Here is a 22,043-nt window from a genome sequence, read left to right on the forward strand (position 1 = left end):
AGGGTAGATTTATACATTATTCTAATTATTTCGATATTTATAAATTATATAGATTCCTAGATGTAGAATAACTTTAAATATTTTCCTATTATGTACTTTGTGATAGCAAAAACATGTTATCAGTATATCGTGGAATCGTTATGAAAGAAAGAAAGGGAAGGCAAATTTGAAATTCGTTTTACGTATCAGCAAAAATGTATTTGTTTTCGGTAAAACTGGCCTCAAAATGTAGTACATTAGATATTTTTATATATTTACTATATATTTAAGATATTCTATACCTTTACAAAATGATTCGAAGATATGTGTCTCTATCGTTAATAATTGATAGAAAATAATTTTTCTCACGAGCTAAATAAAAATTGCGACATATGTCTTAACATATGATAAGACGAGGACTTTGTATCCTCGTATGAAGAAAATAGCGATAAAATGTATAAATGTATCGTTACGTAAGTGTGGCATTACTTGTTACTTGAGAGTGGATTTTGATCGACTATGATATGCCATTTAGCAATTCTATTTGAAGATGAAACAATTTCGTTGTGTAACTTGTTTGTCATATTACTCTTATTCGAAGAATTAATAGAAGCACACACTAGAAATCTCAGAAATGGCTATGATTAAGATAATAATATATATATAGATCTAAGTTATTTTTACAATGTTTAAAAGTAGATTCGTAGGATCGGAGTATTTTGCTCATCATTAAATTCATAGAATATTATAGTATTTATTCGTCCTTGTCTTTTACCTTCCTCGATGCTAATATTGACTTTCTTAATATATATTCATCGTTCAAATAATTTAAGCTTTAATAGTCATTTACTCTGACACCTAAAAGTTTAGAAGATAAACAAGAAATATTAAAGCACGATATAAAAATATTCAAATACAATGAATTAAGAAAATCAATAATGTGATTTTGTGAGACAGAAAACAATACTTCATTGAAAATTGATAACGAAGAAAACAAAACCTATGAAACTATGTATCTAACATAAGACACATGCTTCTTCGAATGCGGCTATATCGAGTCATATTTCCGATTAATATTGGCTTGACAACTAAGTGATTGCGGATTTTGTCAATACCACCTAATGACAAAATCCGCAATCACTTAGTTGCCAAGCCAATACTTCAATCTACAACGCCGCGTCGTCGTATTTCTTTCACCACGTACATATACAAAGGCGGATGTACGATATTGAATTCACACTGAGATTCAGATGCGAAAATAAGTTCAGCGTTCGGTATATCGAACGCTTTCTTTTCGCATGCGAGATCAAGGATGTAGCGAAACAGGTTGACATTTGAGGTGGTTTTGCAATTGGCCTCGTCCGGCGCTCGTTTCGGGAAACGAGGAGCACGCAAGATTGCGCAAGCAATCAACAGGATTTCGCAACGTGTTTAACATTAAAGGCTCCCGTGGCCGCGACACAGCGAGAGCGTGGGCACGCAAAAGTATACCGATATATTTCGTGGGCCCACGCGCGCTCGCGAACGACATTCCTTTCAACATCGGGGCCCGGTCAGCCAACGGACAAGTTGATGCCCACGTATGCGGTGAATAGGAACAGCTGTCAAACGCCAGAAACCGAAACGCGCGTTGGGAAGTGTCGACTGCGAGAGATCCTTCGATATAACGGAAACACGTGACCTACTTTGCGCATTTTCTCACCTATTTTCGTTTTCTCCAATCTTTTACAATTTTTTTTTTTTTTTGTAAATTACTTAAAGTACGAAGGAATATTATAAATGATTCCGTTGGATCAATTTCAAGAAGTGACACGACACGTTATTCGTATGATATGACAAAGCTTAATTTTGATCCTGTTGCGGTCCACGAATTTTTTATGTCTCAATTTTGCTGCAATTTTCACCGAGAACAGGATTTTCAATGTTTTTCTTAAACAGATTTTCTTTTCTACCGAACGAATTTTAATTCGGCTATAGCGCTTTAGTCGAAGTAAGTAGATATAGACATTTGCATATAACAAAATGAAATAGTATCCAGGATCATTAAATAAGCTTTGAAAATCGTTTAATTCTGCTATGCGCTATGGAAATAAGTTCTCTCAACGATAAAAATAAATTCGATTGTTTCACTCACCCACTCGACAGTATCGTTCAGGAAGAATAAATTCAGAATGTTTTCTCACTCACCTGGAACAAAGCGAAAAACATTTTCTATAAATAAATCGTTAGAAACGAAATATCGGTTAGACAGGTGGTCTGCATCCACTTGTTCACAGGGAAAAATACCAGATAATTATTAAACTATTGTACACTACATTCTATTGGATTTCTCGTCACATCGGCTGTTATGTGTCTGTTTGATTTCCGGTTGTCGCGTAATCGCTATTACGTGACGAACTCCCTCGAGCTATGCGAGTTTCTTATTGTGTGTCATTGGAATAATTCCACAGATTTCTAATAAATCGTGCATAATATCGGCGTAAAGACGGTTCTCAGAAGGAATAAGTTTTCGTCCCATACTCGAGGAAAATTTATCTCGACTCTGGAATTTCTAAGATATTCTTTTGGAAAAGGAAATTTTTGTTCTTGAATACTTTTTCCTCCGTCACAAAATGAAGATGAAAATGAAAATTTTGTTCATCTCATTCTTCTTTATCGGTAATTTTTAAATTCATGTTTACATTTTCAATTAAATTTGAATCGAAATGCTCAAGATTCATCAATAATATATCTTACTTTATCGATATTCTAATCTTTACGCAATATCTTTTTACATAACGAGAGAAGACCGTGAAGCTATTTAAAAACTGGCAAAAGAAACGGTGCATTTATTGTTTAACGATATGCTAGTTCCATAAAGACACGCCACTTTAATAACAGTAAATTAATAAAAAAATAAATTGTTCTTAAATTTCATTAGAAACTTTCTTCATTATGCTTCTTCCATGATATATATCAAGTTTCATGCAAAATACGGTTTCACATTTACAATAGTTAAAGAAATGATATCGCGTGCGCATTTAAACCCGACATACAGTATACTGTATACACTTTACGCGTCAGCTACCGTGACCAAGTCATTGTTAACGATCCACATTTAATCGCGTGTGTCACAAGAAAGCCAGAAGAACGTAATTCATTCGGTAGAGAAACAGGAAGAGAGGATGAAAGAAAGAAGAGAAAGGGGGAAAGGGGAGATTACTTTTAAACGGTTGAGTTGTTCGTCTTTTATACGTAGTTAGCATAATGTAATCCATCGCATTATGCAGCTAGAGCTTCGCATTATCCGATCCGTGCGTCGTGTGGGCTCGTTCGGTGAGTTATCGAGCAACGGACATGCCAATTAATCGCATTGTGCGTTTCGCGCACGTAGGACTCGCCAAAATTATTGCGGACGCGTGTACGATGAGGAGTCTGCACGCGAAGCATAGGCAATCCGTTGAAATCGCGGATTTTTGTCAAGGATGATTAATGGATGAGGCTGGATGAGCTTTCGAGCACTAGAACTTGTATGTTCGGTTAAATATAGAACGGGTTTTGATATATCGTACGAACTGTTCACGTTTAGATACTGTAACCATCTCTAACTATCTGCATTTACAAGTATTGGATATTTATAAATCATACGGCGATTTTGAAAAACGAAAAGAAATAACAGATACGAGATAATGGATAACAATGCGAAGCCTGGGATTAATGGATTATAATTTTCATACGTGAAATGTGAATGAGGAAGGTTGATGTCCTATGAAGAAATTGTACGATATTATTGAAAGAAAATCGCGATAGAAAGTTTATAATTGATCAGTGACATCTACGATGAGATAGATGCTGACTTTATTCATTAATTTGTGTTTTTGTAACTGATTGTGAGAAATAGCGTATCAGAATTTTTGGCGTTATGTTAAGTGCTCTGTACCGCACAACAGCGATATAAATTACTCTTGATTTTTAAATTTTTATAATAAATTTTACGTAATATTCCATGAAATTCTACGAATTCATTATACATAATATAATAACAGCAATATATATAAATAACAAATAATAATTCCAATGCAAGTATGAAACTGGAGTAAATTCTGCAAACGCCAACAAGTTCAACTAAATCTATACACACTTAATATTAAAAGCCAAAATACAAAGGAACAATACGCTTTATTTTTATTTAATTATTTATTAATTAGTAGAATATTCAGACCATCCAAGTGTGAACAACCACGCACAATTGCCACGCCACTAACATATCGATTTAATTACATTCACTTACACTCGAAATATAAAGAAACAGCATGACTATCGTTTATCGATAAAAATACGCAAGTCACCGAACTGCAAACAACCACATGCAACTGTCACGTCACTAACATACCCATCACAACGTTAATATATCATATCACGCTGAAGAACAATATACTTCTAAAAATACTCATGTCGAAGTTAAAGGGAGGCTCTCAGACAAGAACAAAACTGCGTCTCTTTAGAATGAAAAGCACGCCCCAAAAAACCAAACATAATCAAACGAGTTCAAACAGAAGAGGCTTTCGCGCGGCATTCGTATGGCGCGTTGCATTCCGAATATCTCTGTTCGAAAATCGAGGCGTGGTTCCCGTGAAATTCCTCGAATCGCCCCTTTCTCTGTATCAGGATCTTGTCATCGAAGCTGGCGATGTGACAACTAGAAAATCGGGCTGTGGTATTCGCTGGTTTAACGCGGAACGTTCCACCTGGACAGGGCTGAAAGAGGCGGAGCAGAAAGTAGAAGAAAGAGAGGAACGAAACAGGAAAAGAGAGGGAAAGAGTGAAGAGATGGTGTATCGACAGATACGCCTCGGTCGAGGTAGACCGTGCTCGCGCGGAAAGTCCTCGCCGCGATTTGCATAATGAGAAATTATGTGTGCGCTGGCAGAAAGCGTACCGTGACACATATACCGATCGGGTGAAACCGTGCGTGCACGCACACCAGCGCTGTAATCGTTATTGGTTATTTACATCGGCGTCGGAATCGGCTATCCCACACATGAATTACTTGGCGAATTTCTGCAGGCTGTAATTACAAGGGTTTACGCCGATAAGGGACCCGGACAGACGGGGGAGGAATGACTCATGAAGGAGGCGTTAGAACGAGGCGTGAGAAATTACAGAGAATATATACCGATTTTCGATTATTGCTCGTTAAGAGATTGTAGGGAGAAATTGTGCAGCGTGGTTCATTACCGATACTTAAATGCGAATATATAAGCGTTTTCAATTTGACGAGTTGAGGGGTTCTGAGAATGGCTAGCTACTACCTATGAAGTAAATTTTCATTTTCTCACGAAATAGAGTAATTTTCTTTGTGTACGTTTTCCTACTGTGTATATCTTTGAAAATCTCAAACGATAACAATTAAGAAATAATTATATCGTCATGATAATTCAATATATCTAAGTAATTAAAGTACCTAAGTAAATAAAGTCTTCTTATTATTGTTACCTGGATGATATTCCCTTTTTTCTGAATCAAACTATACACGAACGCACGTTCATGGATCTATTAATAAGATTATCAATTTATCGATATAGACTCTCAGAATATGATAATAAATGGTAGATTAATAGGATCCAAAAAAGAATCCATTCTCGGATGAATATCAGAGAAAATAAGGAGGAAGTAGATCTGGAAGGAAACAATCGTTTACCTAAAAGTTCTGGAAAGTTCTTTCTTTTCTTTGCGTGGTAGATCATTAAAACTCCTAAAGAGCATCGTTGACTTTCTTCAGTTCGACGCATTGCGAAGACGGCGCGATTCATTCATAGAACAAAACGGCTGATACGGCGCGTCTAACCATATACTTTCTCCGTCTTATGTAGCATTAATTGCAGCATGTGAGCCGCAATTACGCCACATCTGAGTATTCATCGATATAAAATCGCGCCATTAGCCGTGCAAGTATGAATTATCCGACAAACGCGAGCCACGTGGTGCTTCGGTACTCGATTAACCGGATAAATGACGAACGTGAACATACCTTTCCGGCCATCTCATGCAAGAAGGATAAATATTAATTCATTAGTCGCTTCGCTGCCTCCGGTGTAGCGCAGAATGAGTACGCTCCTTTAACTAACTTGCACATGCGACGTTATTTCTACTGATAAGTACGTATAGAGAGTGTTGAAATTTTTCTGGCATATTCTGTGAGTATGAATAATACAAAAATGGTATATAAGCGTAAGTCTTTTAAAACTTAATTGGAGAGTTATAATAAAAATATGATTACGAGAGAAATAGCAAGGTATATAACGGTTACTGTACTATAAGATAAGAATAGAATCATTATACATACTAACAAATTTGATTAAAAAATACTGACACACTTTGCATAATATTTTTTTCCATAATGCGTATTTTGTTAAGATATCGTGTAAAATTTCTACATATGAAAAAGAGCTATTTAATTCTTTATCGGTCATTGATCACATACGACATCATTTATGCCTATGTTTGTACGTAGTTTGTGATATCTCAAAATCAGCACTAAAATACCAATTTCAAAATGATTGTGTTTTCAAATTCTATTGCTTGAATTTTTTCTCTTCCAAAGGATTATTTAATTTTATCTAGTGCTATCTATTTACTACAATGCCGGAAAACTGCAAAATTATTATACTAGTAATTAATTTCCTAACAAGTTTCTTCGTCCCCGACCGTAAGATGGGATTCTATTGGGAATATTTGGGATCATTAGATTGGAATTTATAATTCATATTATGCGACTGAAGATTCTCTGTGACGCTGAATCATAATTAATTGAAATCACATAATGTTTCCTGCTCTGAGAGATATATATCATTTCCAATAATTTATCAACTTCCGCGTCTTTTGAAACCAAAGAAATATTTATACCACCGTTCATAACTCATAGGTATAAATGCATGCTGCAAAATGAAATTAATATTTACTAATCATGAAATTATTAGTAAAAGTATTTGCATATTTTTAATAATTGCAGAAGTACAAATTCTGGAATACATGCAATTTAATCATCTTAGATTTGATAATTATAGCGTCAAATATTTAAAATTATTCTATCCTGAAACTATGTATCTCTCCTGAAGGATCGAAGACCTCTAATTCGATAGAACCAGTTGAACTCACCGTCCAGTTCAGCTTTCGCAATTTTGAAAAAAGGCAAAAACGAGAAAAAATTATCTTCGGAACTTTCCATCTATAACTACAAGAACCGGTAATATTTCGTAACTATAATAAAAATTCACTGAATTTCACTTCTTGCTTAAATATCGATCAGCGATAATTTGCATCCTGTACACGTGCATCATTATAGATTACTAATATCCGTAGCCAATATAATCAGCGATTACGTTCGCGTTATGATAGGCTATCTCATTGCGTGCATGATACAGGTTGACATTTGAAACGAAGGCGACCGAGAAAGCGACAAACGGCACAATTATATCAACCATTCCGTCCGTGTTTTAACGCAATACTGGATACTTATAACACGGCTGGTTATTCTCGGATCATTGAGCCTGGTCTGACGTAACGAACTTGTCTGATTTCTATAGCCGTCAACAGCGCGATCCACGTTCTGTTTCCGTGAACGAGAAAACGCGCGTTTCCACATTTTAAATAGTCGTTTGGCCACTCGCGGAAACGACCTCGAGATTTATGACACGAATAGAGTTCTTTAGTTGCGTAAAGGAATTATTGAAATATTAGATCGATAGATCACATACACGCAATGAATAATATATTATAAATAAACTGTTTGGTAGAGGTGATTATATGCCACACTACTGGCTAAGAAAGTGGCGAGTAAATTTCGAACTTTTATTATACAGTAATAAGGAACAATCATTGGGAAATAATCGGAGGCTAAATTGAAATTGCAGAAATCAATCGGAGAGTAGGTAGAGTACTGTAGAAAGTAGTCAAAGAAGTATTATTCGAAGAGTAGGCAGGGTTGCAGGAAGTTGTTGAAGAATGGACCCAGTTGCAGAAATCAAAGAGTAGGTAGAATTGCAGATAATGTTTAAAGGACAAAGTTGCTAGAACACATTTCTATTTTGAATGATAGAAAACAAAGAAAGTATTAAATAATAAATTGGATTTTTAATAACACAGCTGCAGGAATAATTTATTTAAAAAGTTGAAGCTTAAGATTATCACATACACGATTAATGGCAAAATTTAATATTGTGTAGACAATTTATATGTTCATACACATTGACCTGGCTTTAATTATTCATACGTTACACGTTCGATTTTCATTATCTCCATCTTTGATTTTTTCTGTTCTATATCACTTTACTTAAGCATTAAAGCACTCGATAAATCTTTTGATTTTTAACAAAGACAGACATTGACGGTTTAATCAGTGCACGCGAGGTTCTTTTACAGAAATGCAAATCCAACATGGTGAATGTATAATTTATGTACGTGATAGCTTGTATAATTTATAGTAAAGCGCTATCGGAACAGGCTTTAATACAAGATCAGTAAAAATTATATCGCGTAATTTAATTAAGCCACGTGTGTGTGTTAAATTGGCACGGCCTGACATAATGTGATCGCTCCAAGGGCGTTCAATTTGTCGAGATTCCATCTTCGATGTGAATCATCGTCGCTGTAACCGCGTGATTTCTGATTTATTCTCTAGCGTTTACTAGTGCAACCTGCTGTCGCTAATGTATTATTATAAATGCAGCTTCTTCTTTCTATATGTTTCTTGTTTAAATAGGGAAATGACTCTAAATTAGAACAATACAAGGATTTGGACTTTAATTTAGACACAAATTATATATCATTGTACGTTGAATTTAATTTTAATTAATAACCACACGATTATTAGTAATTTCATTGTGTTATCCATATAAAACTTCGATATTTTAATAAAATAGAATGTAGAGAGTTAAAAATGCAGGCAATTGTAATTAATTGCCTAAATGAAGCCTTACAATCCTATCAAAAGCTTCAAATAGCATCTACGAAATTAAAAAGACTTAATAGATGAAATTTGAACTGTTTTTTCAGCTGAGAAACACAATAAATAATAATAACACAAACCAATAACAATTAATTGGTAAAAGTTCAGTCCGTTAAACAGTTTTAACCCCATACTCAACTAACATTCTATTAATTACAAGTATTTTAATTGTAAAATTTTCGTTTTCAATATACTGTTACCTAAAAGCAATTAGCAACACATCCAACGTAACCAAATGCAATACTTCATGAATCTACCAAGTTTTAATCTAATTTTTCAAGCCACTGTCGTATCGCATGCAATCTCTTGATTTAAATAAAAAAAGCAAGGAAAGGGAATTTTATTCTCTGGAATCAAGACAATCAACGCGAGCAGAGTTTGCTCGGCCTCAGCAGAGCAACGCAATTAATTATCGTTAATCGCGGCGATTAATCGCGCGGCGGTCTAGGCATCTCGGTATGAATTACTATGTCGCGGGCCGTGTAACCGTAACTCAGCGTCATCTGTGCACCAGTTATCGTTCCTTATCGACCAACGAGCGACTTGCTTCTCTTGTCACGCGTTCTTTCGTCGAAACGGCCTCTCCTGGCCGTGGAAACGCGCATAAATCGCGATTTTGCGCAACGACACGCATGCAAAGTGGCGCGGGAACGCGAGCAGATTTTCCTTGGCGATAACTACTCGACACGGCTAGGTCCGAAAGGAAAAGTTGTCCTGGGTAAATCGGCCGTTCCGGCTGACGTGCGAAGCGTTACGCGGGCGAAAAGCCGAGCGAACTTCTCAAGGAGTTCCAGTGACTGCGTGGAACAGGTAATTCGTGTCTGACCACGCGGACACGTTTCTTCTGACCTGTCTTCGTGACTGGCGACGACCTTCTGCGGCCGACATATCTGACAGAAGTGATATAGAGGCGGAAATAGAAGGACGAATGTGGAGTATGGGTGGGAATGTGACGTTAGTCGCGTGAAGGAAGAAATAAGAACGTCAGAAAGAAACGAAACAGAAATATTACGACAGGATTTTACACCTTTAGATCGGTGTAGTTTTATAAAAAAAAAGTAAGTACAAAATTATTTTGCACCTTTTCTCCTGTATATAAATTTGTAATGTAGGATATTGTTGCGATATTCGTGACGTATAATTTTGATACATCCTGTACAGTGATATATAAAGATTAATAAAAATGATTATATTGAATATGACTGTATGCTAAAGGAAAAGTATCATCTTTTTTGATAAAAGCTGTTTGGTTTATCGTTTTTAGCATTTATACCAAAAAGTTTCCTTTTATCTCTATACGTAGTTCTCAATATATTCAAAATGATCTAATCTAGTAGTATTTCATAAACGTTTCAAAGGCGTTTTTCTCTGTCACATCATTCTCTGTTACAAATCATGATGATCAAAATTGTTTAAAAGTATTAATATACAGTGACAAATAACATGAATATAGTATTTCATACAGTATTATGTAGAAGTAATATAAGAATATTCGTGAAAACTGTATATATTAACTAGTTTTAAATTAATTAACATAATACAATAAACAATAAGGTAGATATACAAGAAGATATTACAAAGAGTCAGAAAATGAGAAAAGGGCGCTCGAGAATTTAGAAAAGTTGCGCACATTATAAAATAAAAATAATGTAAAACAATAATTAAAAAAGCGAATGGAAAGGAAAGGAAGAAGTAGTAGACGAGTGGAACGTATACAGATAGTGAGTATAATAGTGAAATAAGAAGGGGATGTAGGGCGAAGGAAAGAAGAATCGAAGGACTCGCGCGTGGAAAAAGGGAGCGCGGTGAAGTGGAGTAAATGTCAACGGTTAATTGCGAGTACGTGGACTAATATATGCGTTCTTACTAGAATGGACTCTCCGGAGGGCTATTTCACAGCGTATACGTTGGAAACTTGGCTAGAGTGTATTGCCACTGTAAATCAATCGACGGTCCCTTTACAAGGCGGCTGCGGTTGTACACGTGGTGTTTAATTAAACCATTATTCGCCAGTTCAACGTAGAGTGCTGTCCGAATGACGAAATGCCGATAAGCAAATGCGCGTTTGCGCCATAATTAGTGTGTATATCGTTGCATCGTTCTTCGCCGAGATTTAAAACGAAGAGCAAGACCTACGCTCTTTCACCCCACCCTTTTATTTTGTACAGTGCAAGAGTAATTTTAATTTAGCGACAAGTAACATGCGATTACCTTGTTTGTTTTAGATTGAAACTTGTTTATATGTATGTATGCATTTGTTACATCTCTGTTAATACAGAATAGTTTGTTTTCTTTATGTTGTTGCATTTAATACGATTGCGTTAGACTTTTGGCATTTTTTTTTATAATAATATCCTTCTGAAAGGATAATATCGCAAGATACCTAATTTACAATTTTACAATATACTGTTTACAATATATTTTTAGGTTCATAGATATTTTTAGAAAATTAGCTAATATGTAGTAGTAATAAGTACAATAATATATTTACTAGTATATTTGATTTAAATCTCATCTCTCTGTAATATGCTCTTTATATACACTTATATCTACCTTCCAACACATTATAAAGAAAGATATCAAAATGAAATGAATCAACGTCTCTTCCCAAATAAAGAAAGAAAAGATCTACACAATAGAGTTCTTTACTCTCTAACGATTTAATTTAAACCAAGCACTATAACCACAATTCACAACGAGCTAACATTTCCAATCTCGACGTTCCTAGCTCTCGTTGCTGCATAACGGGCATCCACGAATCGCGTTATCTCGATGGTGTCTCAGGACGAAATCGACGGTTCGAGGCAATCGTAGGAAACTAGATCGAACACGCGGATGACCTTTTTTCCCTCTCGCGATTTATCTTCCGCCTTGGCGCTGAATCCAGCGATTGAACGATCGCTATCCATAAATCTATATTCGCTATGGTATTTAGAGTTTAAAAAGAAACCACTCCTCTACGCGGATCCCCATTAATCTTCGATGGCCGGCTGATTGAAAATACTTTGACGTTTGAATCACGAGCGGCGGAAAGGGCCCTCGGCCAGGTGGATTATCGTTCCTTTAATGAGCAGCCAACTTTATTATCCCGTAACGATTAGAGACGCTTGATAAACCGATAGAAAATCCTTTGCCAGCGTCAGAGCGTAGATAAGGCGGATGCTCGGTTTCCAAAGAGGGGTCGACCCTCTTTTCTCTCTTTCTCTCCCGACCACCTTTGTACCATCCAGCAGAAACCAGGAACGAACGAACGGTGTTGAACGTGAACTTGTTGCAACTTCCGTATTCCTGTATCTCTGATACCGAGTGTCTCTTAATGCAACGTATGCCGGTATAATATGTATATAACAGCGCTTCCAACCGGAGTAAATCTGCTCGTAGAACTTTAACAAGTGGTACTTATTGCTTTTGTGAAACTGTATAAGGATATCTTGAATTTGGTAGTACGGACAGAAACTATTACGCTTTTTGTGGAATTTCTTTTTAATGCGTGAATCGTGATGTTGCGGTGTTTTAATCCTGCATACTCGGAATACCAGTTATACTGGTCAACGATCTTTTTGGACTCATATAAGTCTCATAAAGGTATCCACTTTAAAAAGCTATTAGGTAAAAGCTTTATATCTGACGATATTTTTTTTTCTTAAAGATATTTTTACGTAAATAATAAATATATAAAATAAAATAGCGCAGAGTATTATAACTTAAATTACTTATAAAATTACTATTAATTTCCCTAATTAAAGATTTATTAAATTAATAAGGCGTAAGTGCGAAACTTTCCCTGAATCTCTATTTCATCCTTTCGCTGACAAGTTCTTATTCGAACCAGTGATTCTGATGAGTTACTACACGTAGATGCAACGATCTATCTCTTTCTTTTGTGGCTTCTTCACCGATTTCTTTCCTGACCTTTCCGTGAGCACGACGGTGCAAGCAACAGGTTTTAATTTAAGACTCCGGGAAGCTTTCGCTTTTCTACTCTGTTCCCTCGCTTTTACTTTTCCATTTTCCGTCCCGTGACACGACCTCCGGATGATTTGTCATAATAACTTTCTAACACGTGTCAGTGTTTCGAATTATTACCGCAAATATGTGCTTGCTGCAATTTGCTGTATGTATGAGGAAATATAATGAATAAAGAATACCCACAAAATACTGAACTAATGATTCATTAATAGTGAAAAACACGTGAAGAGCTATAATTAATTTTTTGACAACTTATATTCAGTATTATCCATGATTTGTATACAATTTTATGAACTATGTATGCCTTTTAAAAAAAGGATATCGGTAGTTTTTATCAATATCTTTAAAAGTACTGTATTCATAAATTCCAATCTCAAGATAGTAGGGTTTAAAAGAACTCATAATTTTTTTAACAAAAGCATTCATTTCAATTTCATTTTTATGCCTCAAGACCAGCATAATTGGAACTATTACATTATGTATCTCCACAAGCAACAGTACATGTAACTCGCACATATGCGATAAACAATGGCGCACCAGTTATTATTCTGTTTTAAATCCCGACACGTAAGACAGCCGTAGATAATAATAGAAAGTCGGTATCGTGTCATGATAAATATTCGCCTGGAAGCGACACGAAGGTGACTTTGATATTGCAACTATAACGAAAGAAAGCTTTGCTTTTTCGTTCGTTTGAAATTGTGCGGAGAAATCGATGGAATGTGTTTTCATGTTGCATGTTACTCAAGAATTAAATTCGCAATAGAGAACGCTCTAATTGCTTCCGTAATAGATCAGTTAAAAATTATAAATTTAAGGCGAAAGTAATTTATAACTGTATCGTGTAACAAATGATGGATTTCGTTGGGTTTAATTTAGATTGAAGCTATTGCAGTTTATTAGAAAAATTGAATTACTAAATATCCATATTATCACAGATTTACTACCAATATTAGCATTGTAGTTCCAGCATTTATAATCTTTTCAACAGAAATATATAAACGTAAATATACGTATGCTTTCGATTATAAAATGCAATTCTCTAACGTTAATCTTATGAAAATTGACTACTGGAATAAATATAATTTTCATATTATATAAATGACTACGATTTTGAAAGGTGAACCAGTTTAGCAGAAAATTCGCAAATAATGGAGAATGCTCGAACGAAGGTGTAACGTTCTTTTCATTCCAAACAAGACAACCTTGCAGGGAACATATCACGTGGGTGTATAACCGAGACGAGCGCTCAACTCTTAGGACGCAATAGCCTGAGTTGGGCGAGGTCGTGGTAGGTCGTTCGGTCCATACAGCGCTCGATGTGAGATAAAGGTGGTCTCGTACGAAACCGAAAGGAACGAATATAAGCTCAATTTATAAACCGGGAACGGCATTCTTTGGTAAAGGCAACAGTCATGCAGAACCTGTCTTCTAATTGCTACGCTACGGAGTCTGCTATGTGCAATATGTGCTTGCATATTCAGTAATTCGATTAAATATTATTGCGCGATAAATTCTGTTTTATGTGTAACCAGTTTCAATAGAGTTCACTTTCTATTATACATATTATACTTCTATGTTGAATTCGTTTGCCGAAAATGAAACTAAGAATTCAAATTAATTTAAGGAAAACTTTGTTTATATAATAAATTTATGCAAGGAAAATTACGATATATTCTGTGAAATTAAAAGTAATTACGCAATTTTTTGGAAAAAGGATCCATAAGATAAAATGATGGATGGAATATATTGCATTAAAAGTTTTAGTTTTAGTTTGTTATGATTAGGTACGTCTGAATTGATAATTATAATAGCTCTTAAAGAGGTTTGTCGCTTTTGTATTTATTACAAAATAAATACAAATTTTTCAATAATATTCAAATTAAATTTCAATAATATTCAATGATTATACAAATACAAATTTCAATATTCTAACTATTTAAATAAATACTGTATATATTTAACATGGATCTAGGTCTTTTTCTCAGAAAACTACTTTAATTATTTTTAAATATATTTTTAAATATATAAATATACAATTAAATATATATTTAAAATATATTCTAATGTTTTCTACATAAGTAAAAACATTTTTTAAATCAATTTGAATCACTACATAATTTGATTTGTCTCTACTCTTCCCAATTTTCATGTTCATAAATAATGATATGTAGTGGACGATAATTCAATATTTTTAACCCATTTAGATTCAAACATAATCATTCATATACGATATATATGGTTAAATTGTGACAAGTTCGTATCATCTACTTACACTGTTATTTTTTGTCTGTCATCAATAAGATAAGATATATACAAACAAAATTCTCCATTTAAATACAATAATAATACAAGCGATTACTGGGATGCCAATCTCTCGTAGAATACTCATCCAGTATGTCGGCAGAAAATTCCATCGGAGATCATGCACCTAACTTCACACACGAGGACAATCGCGTACAGCAATCACGCATGCGCTGGCGGACTAAGAACGACAAATTCTCTGGCAGTAGGCGGATCGGTCGTTACGTCGATAGTCTCGGTGCATCGTATTCTCGCAGATGTGCATCCTGTGCACGCACCACTCTCTCTCTCTCTCTCTCTCTCTTTTTTATACACACTTTCTATACCTCTCTTTTGCACCCTATATGCCCGCCTCCGTGTAAATCGCGAATTCCATCGAGCATCAACTATCGGTCCAAACTCGACGCCAGCCATCTTCTTATTGTTTCTTGTTTGAGATTTCTACGTACATATGTAGCACACCTTCCAGCTATACTTGTATATCAATGAGTTCACTAGGTTAACGGTTATCACCCGATATTCCCTTATTCTCGTATTTCCTTGAACGCTCGCGAATCAGAGAGAATTCTTTACGAAACAAGCATAAATACGTAAAAGATATGTTTATAGGTAGGACGCCCGTTCGACAACACGATTCCCGCGATTCTGTGCGAATGGAACGCAGGAATGAAAGGAATTGGAAGGGGGAACGAAGGAATTTTTCTTAATGTGATGAAGTCGTGGGCAAGTGGTCACATAGTTACACTTGTATGTGCACGCGTAGAAAAAGGATACACCTACTCGAATTTCTCCATGGAAAGCTTCATTTTCCTCCTTTGTCGGTCATCGTTCTGATTTTATGTGTTTTGCATTTATCTTCCCTTTTTTATAAATGGGGTTATGTATGAGTATATATTCTGTATACGGTCGTCTACAGCCGTGATTATGAAAGGTAAATAAAGATATATAACCAAATTCTATAGAGTTGACTATACAATATTAAGCTATTGTTAGGTTTGGCAAATCAGTTAAAATATTTTCTATAATAACATAAACTCGTCCCTGAAAATCATAATTCAATTGTGGCAACTGACTGGTTACTAACTATCGAGCTAAGGTATCATTTGTCGAATAAAGTACGTACTGTAATGTACGTACACGCGCATATATTTTTTCATATTTAAAAAATTGGTTGATTAGTTGCTTGATCTCAATAAATTCAGAACTACCTTATAAAATATAGTTAGTCTATATATATAATAGAGTTCGTTGCATTCTGGTTTAATGTTTGTAGCTCGTAAAGTTTCTATAACCTTTATATCTCACGCATTTAATCTACGTGTCAGTTGGGAACGCGTGTCGCTGAAATTACGAAAGCGATCTCGGACTACCGTATCACAGACTTCTCGTTTACATCGCGTCGAACACGATGTCCATTATCTGTCAAGTGTGGTATAAACGTAACCTTATAAAACGTCGAGAATAATCATCAATGTCGATGATTATCGACAGTTCGAATCGAGCAGCATGTAATTATTTGCAAGGCGGAATTTTAAAAAAAGTGTCCCATTTCGTTTTCTTTCGCGCTCGTGTTCAAATGCCGAGAACTCAACGATTGCTTAACTTAACCGATGCCTCGTAGATGTGGTGTACGGGTCTATACGGTGCAAAGAGAGAGGAAAAGAGAGCTTCGGGGTACGAACGACACGTGAACGGTTCGCCTTTCCATATTATTTATCTCTGGCCGCTTTATTAACGTCCTTCCTCCGCGGCTTATTAAATAAAGCAATTCCCTCCGTAGGTGACCTTTGGCCTCGGCGCAGATCCTGCAGAGATATCGGTTTCGTTTTCACCGTGACGCAGTGGTACGCGCGCACACATCGCAGTACACGCCTTTTGCCTTTTGTAAGTATATACAGTACGACGATTAATTCGTGTCCGTGAGTTCGTTACGCGTTTCGTTCCTCGCTCCTTCGTAGAGCGCTATGGAAGATGATGATACGGTAACTCGTGGTAGAAGTATGATTATATTACGTGTAACTCGAAGGTGCGGATTTACGAGGCATACTCGCGTTAATCTCCAACGTGTTTATCTTGTGTTTTTAGGGCCGCAACATTTAAATGGTATGTCGGTCTCGTGACTATATTTTCATGCTTTTTAACGCGTTATCTGAATCCTTTTTTTGTCGTTTGATACGGCGAGTGCAATAATAGATATTATACTATGACTGATATATTACAATTTATTTTAATCTTTCGTTCACTATCCAAATATAACATATCATATATGTTAGTCAATAAGTTTGTAGGTAACTTCTCTTTAGCTTTTGTTGCAAAAGAGGTATCCAAATATTACTATACGCATAGTGATTATATGATGCAACACCGCTGTTGATGTATACTAAGGTATGATATCAATTATAACATAATAATTGCATCAGTCAATTTCACACTTTTGATATGTTAACCCATCAATTAATCAAACAGATACTTATCAAAAACAACGACTTTTGATATCCTTAAAGAAATACGTGTGAACTTATTATACAACCTGACATATTAAAAAACAATAGCTGAACATAAATTTACGTTAGCGATAAGAAGGATTTTTTCCATTCATTTCTTAGACGGACGGAATAATTTATTTATTGACCAATCCTCTTATGTAGTCTATAAAATCTTTCATTTGAATCGACACGATACTTCTACGAAACACTTTTCGCGCATAGCAAATGAGCATACACGTACACATAGATAGCTGTATCTCCTACAGTACTGTATAAATTCTCCATTTATATTCACTGTTAGGTTCATGCGTATATATGTATCGATCATTAAGAAGCGTATTATCCTAAGTGCGCATGGTAAACGGTATGCATCGATACAAACACGTTCATATGTGCGTACCGTGTACCGTTTACGCCGTCGGTGAGCAGTGCTGGCGTTACACCGTAGGTGAAGGTACGATATTGAAAGTATGGTCCCGTTTTGTTTGCGTCGAATTTGTACCGTGTGATCGGGCGTCTGAGTCAAGTGTTTTGGCTCGTGATCGCTGGCATGGTTCGATCGCCGGTATCAGGCGTTAACGACTATTCGCATGGGGTGCGAATGTTGTGTGCCTCGGCATCGGTTACGAAAATCTCGAACTCGAGAGGTCCGCGTGCAGGTGCAACCAGATGAATAGATATACACCACAGCCACGTATACACGGTGTGGGTGAAGGTAAAATTAGAGACGGAAAGATAAGCGCGTACGGTTGCTCAATAATAATCTAACGTCGCTCGGTTGATTGGAGGCTCACAATGGGCCTCTCCTGGCGTTTTATCGACGGGTGTGCGGCCAACCTACGAGGCCAATAAATTACGCGGGAAATAATGCTTAATAATTCGTACGGTTTTTGCACCGTATAAATCCGCGTCAAGCTCAAGGTTTCGATTCGCTTATTCGCAGCAAGCGAGAGATAGTGTCTATTCATGCATAATGCAGGTAACGAACGTTCTCGGTTCGTGATCCCTGGCCGATGTTTGCTGTTATGTAGTAAAAATGGAACGGACTTTTATACGGTGTAGCACGCGCAAAACACGGAATGTAGGTGAACGAGAGAGCTGATGGTGAAAAGCGATGGCGATGCACAGTTCTTACCGATGTCGTTTAATTAACTAGAATTAATTCATTGGAATTTTTCGTAACGGATGATGCATAGGTTATGCGAGCGATAAATTACATAAGAAGTCTTATTCAGACTAATTAATTACTTAAACAAATTCATGCGGCGTTGTATCGCGTGAAACGAGCAGGCTCCATTCGTAATTCACCTTCATTAATTTACATCTAAATATGGTGTAAGTTCGAGCAACTACCATACAGGCATGAATAATCACTCGGTGTCGAGGATTTTTCACGAACTATCGGTAACGTTGGTGAATTGAAATTGTGCACATCCATTTTTGCTACTATTATACGTTGCCTGTGTTGGACGAGAGCCGGTGAACGTTCGTGTTTTTCATCGATAAGGGATGAGACGATATTACGGTAATATCGATCGAGGCGAACCAGATAGAAACGTCGAAAGAAACGCAGGCAAGATACGCGTAGAAATAACAACCTGTTGCTAAATTAATCGCGTGCTACTCGTCTAAGCTGAGTTCAAACTTGCAGTATATTAATTTAATCTTGTATTAAGAAGCTTACAAGTGGATCTGGTCCTCCTAACGTTGTAAGCCGTGTGTTGTTGCATTAGCACTTGTATTGATATATATTAATCACCGGTAAATTACAATCGCGGTAGAATGTAAATATTATCTGTTGCTATAAACTACCACTTGTCAGAGACAGAGACAGGTAAATAGCGAAATATCGCGAAATGTGCGGTGAATCGCAAATTGACAAGCTGACTCGTAAATCATGTGATCGTAACTTCCGCTTTATTTCACAGAGAATGGTATCGAACCTGGAGTAGGTTATGGAATAATCGAGTGGATTTTCTGATTTATTTTATCGATGTCTGTATACTACTGTTCATAAGTAGCCGCATACTTTTGCCATTTTGAGTAACAGTAAAACACCCATATGCTCTTTCTAAACGCGTTTTATGCATTGTGAAACTTCACGTTCTATAGCAATCACATTCCTTCTTTCATTTTGTTTTGTCTCACGTTCTTTCCTTTAATACGAGTTTTCGTGTCCACGGTATATTCCAAAAAGGGAACCCAGAACGCGTGGTCTCCCCGTGAAGAGTTGCGTGGGCTCCCGTGTTGAATTGCTTCCACTATCCACACGTGCACTTCAATGTAAGATTTTTCATTTCCGTCGTAGGAAGGAAGTTTTAAAGCTTTCATGATTTCTGTTCGCCGTTTAGATGGAATGTGACCGATGGCTGAATGCAAAATAACCGACTCTAAAAATCGGTTCTTGCATTGTGTTGCAATTGTAGGTATCTATGGCTATTTCCTTTCGTACTTCTTTCATTTATACCATTATTGATATAATTTCTTCGGCATTTATTTAAATTTCAAATAATAACATATTAGTATAATATATGATTCATATGTACATGATATAGGAAGATATGAAAATGCTACCATTGAACTAGCACATATCTAGTGATAATAATTCCAATTATCCACCTATCAGTACCATTAATCAGTTGTTTTCAAAAAAGGATTTTCAATTGGACCGACGAGTGCCGAGAAAAAATACGATATACATAATATGTAATCAGGCTATCGGTCTTGACAAGTGACATGGACTTGATTAACATCGAAGACAACCGACTCGGTCAACGCGACATGCGTACCAATAGGACACAGCGCCGGCACAGATCGGATCTAGCGAAGTCGGGGCAGCCAAAGCAGCGTACGGGTGCAAATTAAAGGACTGATCTATCGATCCTTTCCTACCTGTCGACGGGCGAGATAGCTAATACCAGTCGAGGAATATATATAATATGCTTACACTGTCGCTCAAAGTTAAGGATAGGTTAGTAGAAATATACTGACAAAGTTATGACACAAATTTAAAAAATTATAGTGAGATAATTATATGAGAATGAATAGCTTAATTTAATTGATTCCGTTTACAGATCTATTAATTGATTCTGTTTACACTTAACTATTATCAATAACAGAAATTGTTTTCGGTCACGAATAATCACTATCGCCAATGAAAGCATATTTTTAATACTGGTAACTAATATTGGTGACAGAAATTATTTTTAATTGGAGGTAGTCATCATTAACTATGAGCATATTTTTTAGTTACCAGTACTCGTATCAATACACACGCAGGTGACGAAAAGATTTTTACTTTTTTCTCGATCATCGTCAATTTTTATTAAGATACGATCCTATGGTGGATAATTTGTAACTTTTGAACGACGAAGTATATTAATGTGCATTTACGCTCATGGTATACAACATTAGTATCAGTACACGTACATCACATGAAGAATACGAACGTGACTGTATACAGTAGCCATATATGGGTGCAGAAACGTTAGTGGTCAGTCCAGAGCGTGTGTATGGTGATGGTGAAGCGGTGCCACCATCTTTATCTCGGTCACGGCGACTCCGTGAAAGTGAGAGCCGTTTCTCCCTGATGCTTCGACTACCTGCACGTACGCATTATCCAGACAATTCCCCTTCGTTTGCGTGAGCTCTCTCTCTCTTTTCCCTCCTATATTCACTTCTTTTTTTCGTGGCTTTCGCATCTGGGTCGCGGAGCACCAACGATCCGAGATTGATTCGTAACTGGAACTACGTGCTTCTTGCCTGTTGGTGGTCGGAGGAAGAAAGTCGTTCGAGATCTCATTGTCTGATTTAATGGATATTATTCGGATCGAAATGTATGAGACATGTACGTGTGTTGAATTGTTACAGGTATGGGAAAGTTATCTTGTTATATATTTCCGGATTTAAGAAGATAAGCATCTAGGATTTAGCTCTTAAGAAGATGAACGAGCAACTGTTAAAGTTAAAGTTTGTAATTGAAAGTTTGATTTAATCCAATATGATTTTTGTATAATAAAATATTCTCTTATATTGGTTATAGAACCTGTATAGACAGGGTGTATCATACTATGTGGGACTCACTTCAAGAGTAGACAGAAGATTTCAATGTACGTATTGTACATGTATCTGGATTTTTAAAAGATTGCGGAATTCTTTGACACGATAACTGCAAGACAAATGCTATTTCGAGCACCGTCTAAGAATGCAACTTTGAAATAAGTACAGGACACAATTCGTATCAACTTTTTTCATTGTTTTCGTGCCTCATGTCCACTCCTAAAGTGGGTCCCACGTATTGTGATATATCCTTTAGTTCT

The 22,043-nt window shown here is 36.2% G+C and overlaps 1 protein-coding gene and 1 long non-coding RNA gene across 6 annotated transcripts in view; one reads left to right on the forward strand and one right to left on the reverse strand.

The window, feature by feature from the left end:
- LOC126915448 (uncharacterized) overlaps positions 1 to 22,043 on the reverse strand; it is a 160,044-nt gene that overhangs the window by 56,797 nt on the left and 81,204 nt on the right. The window lies entirely within an intron of this gene.
- Positions 16,585 to 22,043, forward strand: part of LOC126915486 (uncharacterized) — a 149,132-nt gene continuing 143,673 nt past the window's right edge. For both annotated transcript variants that reach the window (XR_007710203.1, XR_007710202.1), the window contains exon 1: positions 16,585 to 17,122. This is a non-coding gene — a long non-coding RNA (uncharacterized LOC126915486). The remainder of the gene's footprint in view (positions 17,123 to 22,043) is intronic.

This window comes from Bombus affinis, chromosome 4, assembly GCF_024516045.1.
Source record: "Bombus affinis isolate iyBomAffi1 chromosome 4, iyBomAffi1.2, whole genome shotgun sequence".
NCBI lineage: Eukaryota > Metazoa > Arthropoda > Insecta > Hymenoptera > Apidae > Bombus > Bombus affinis.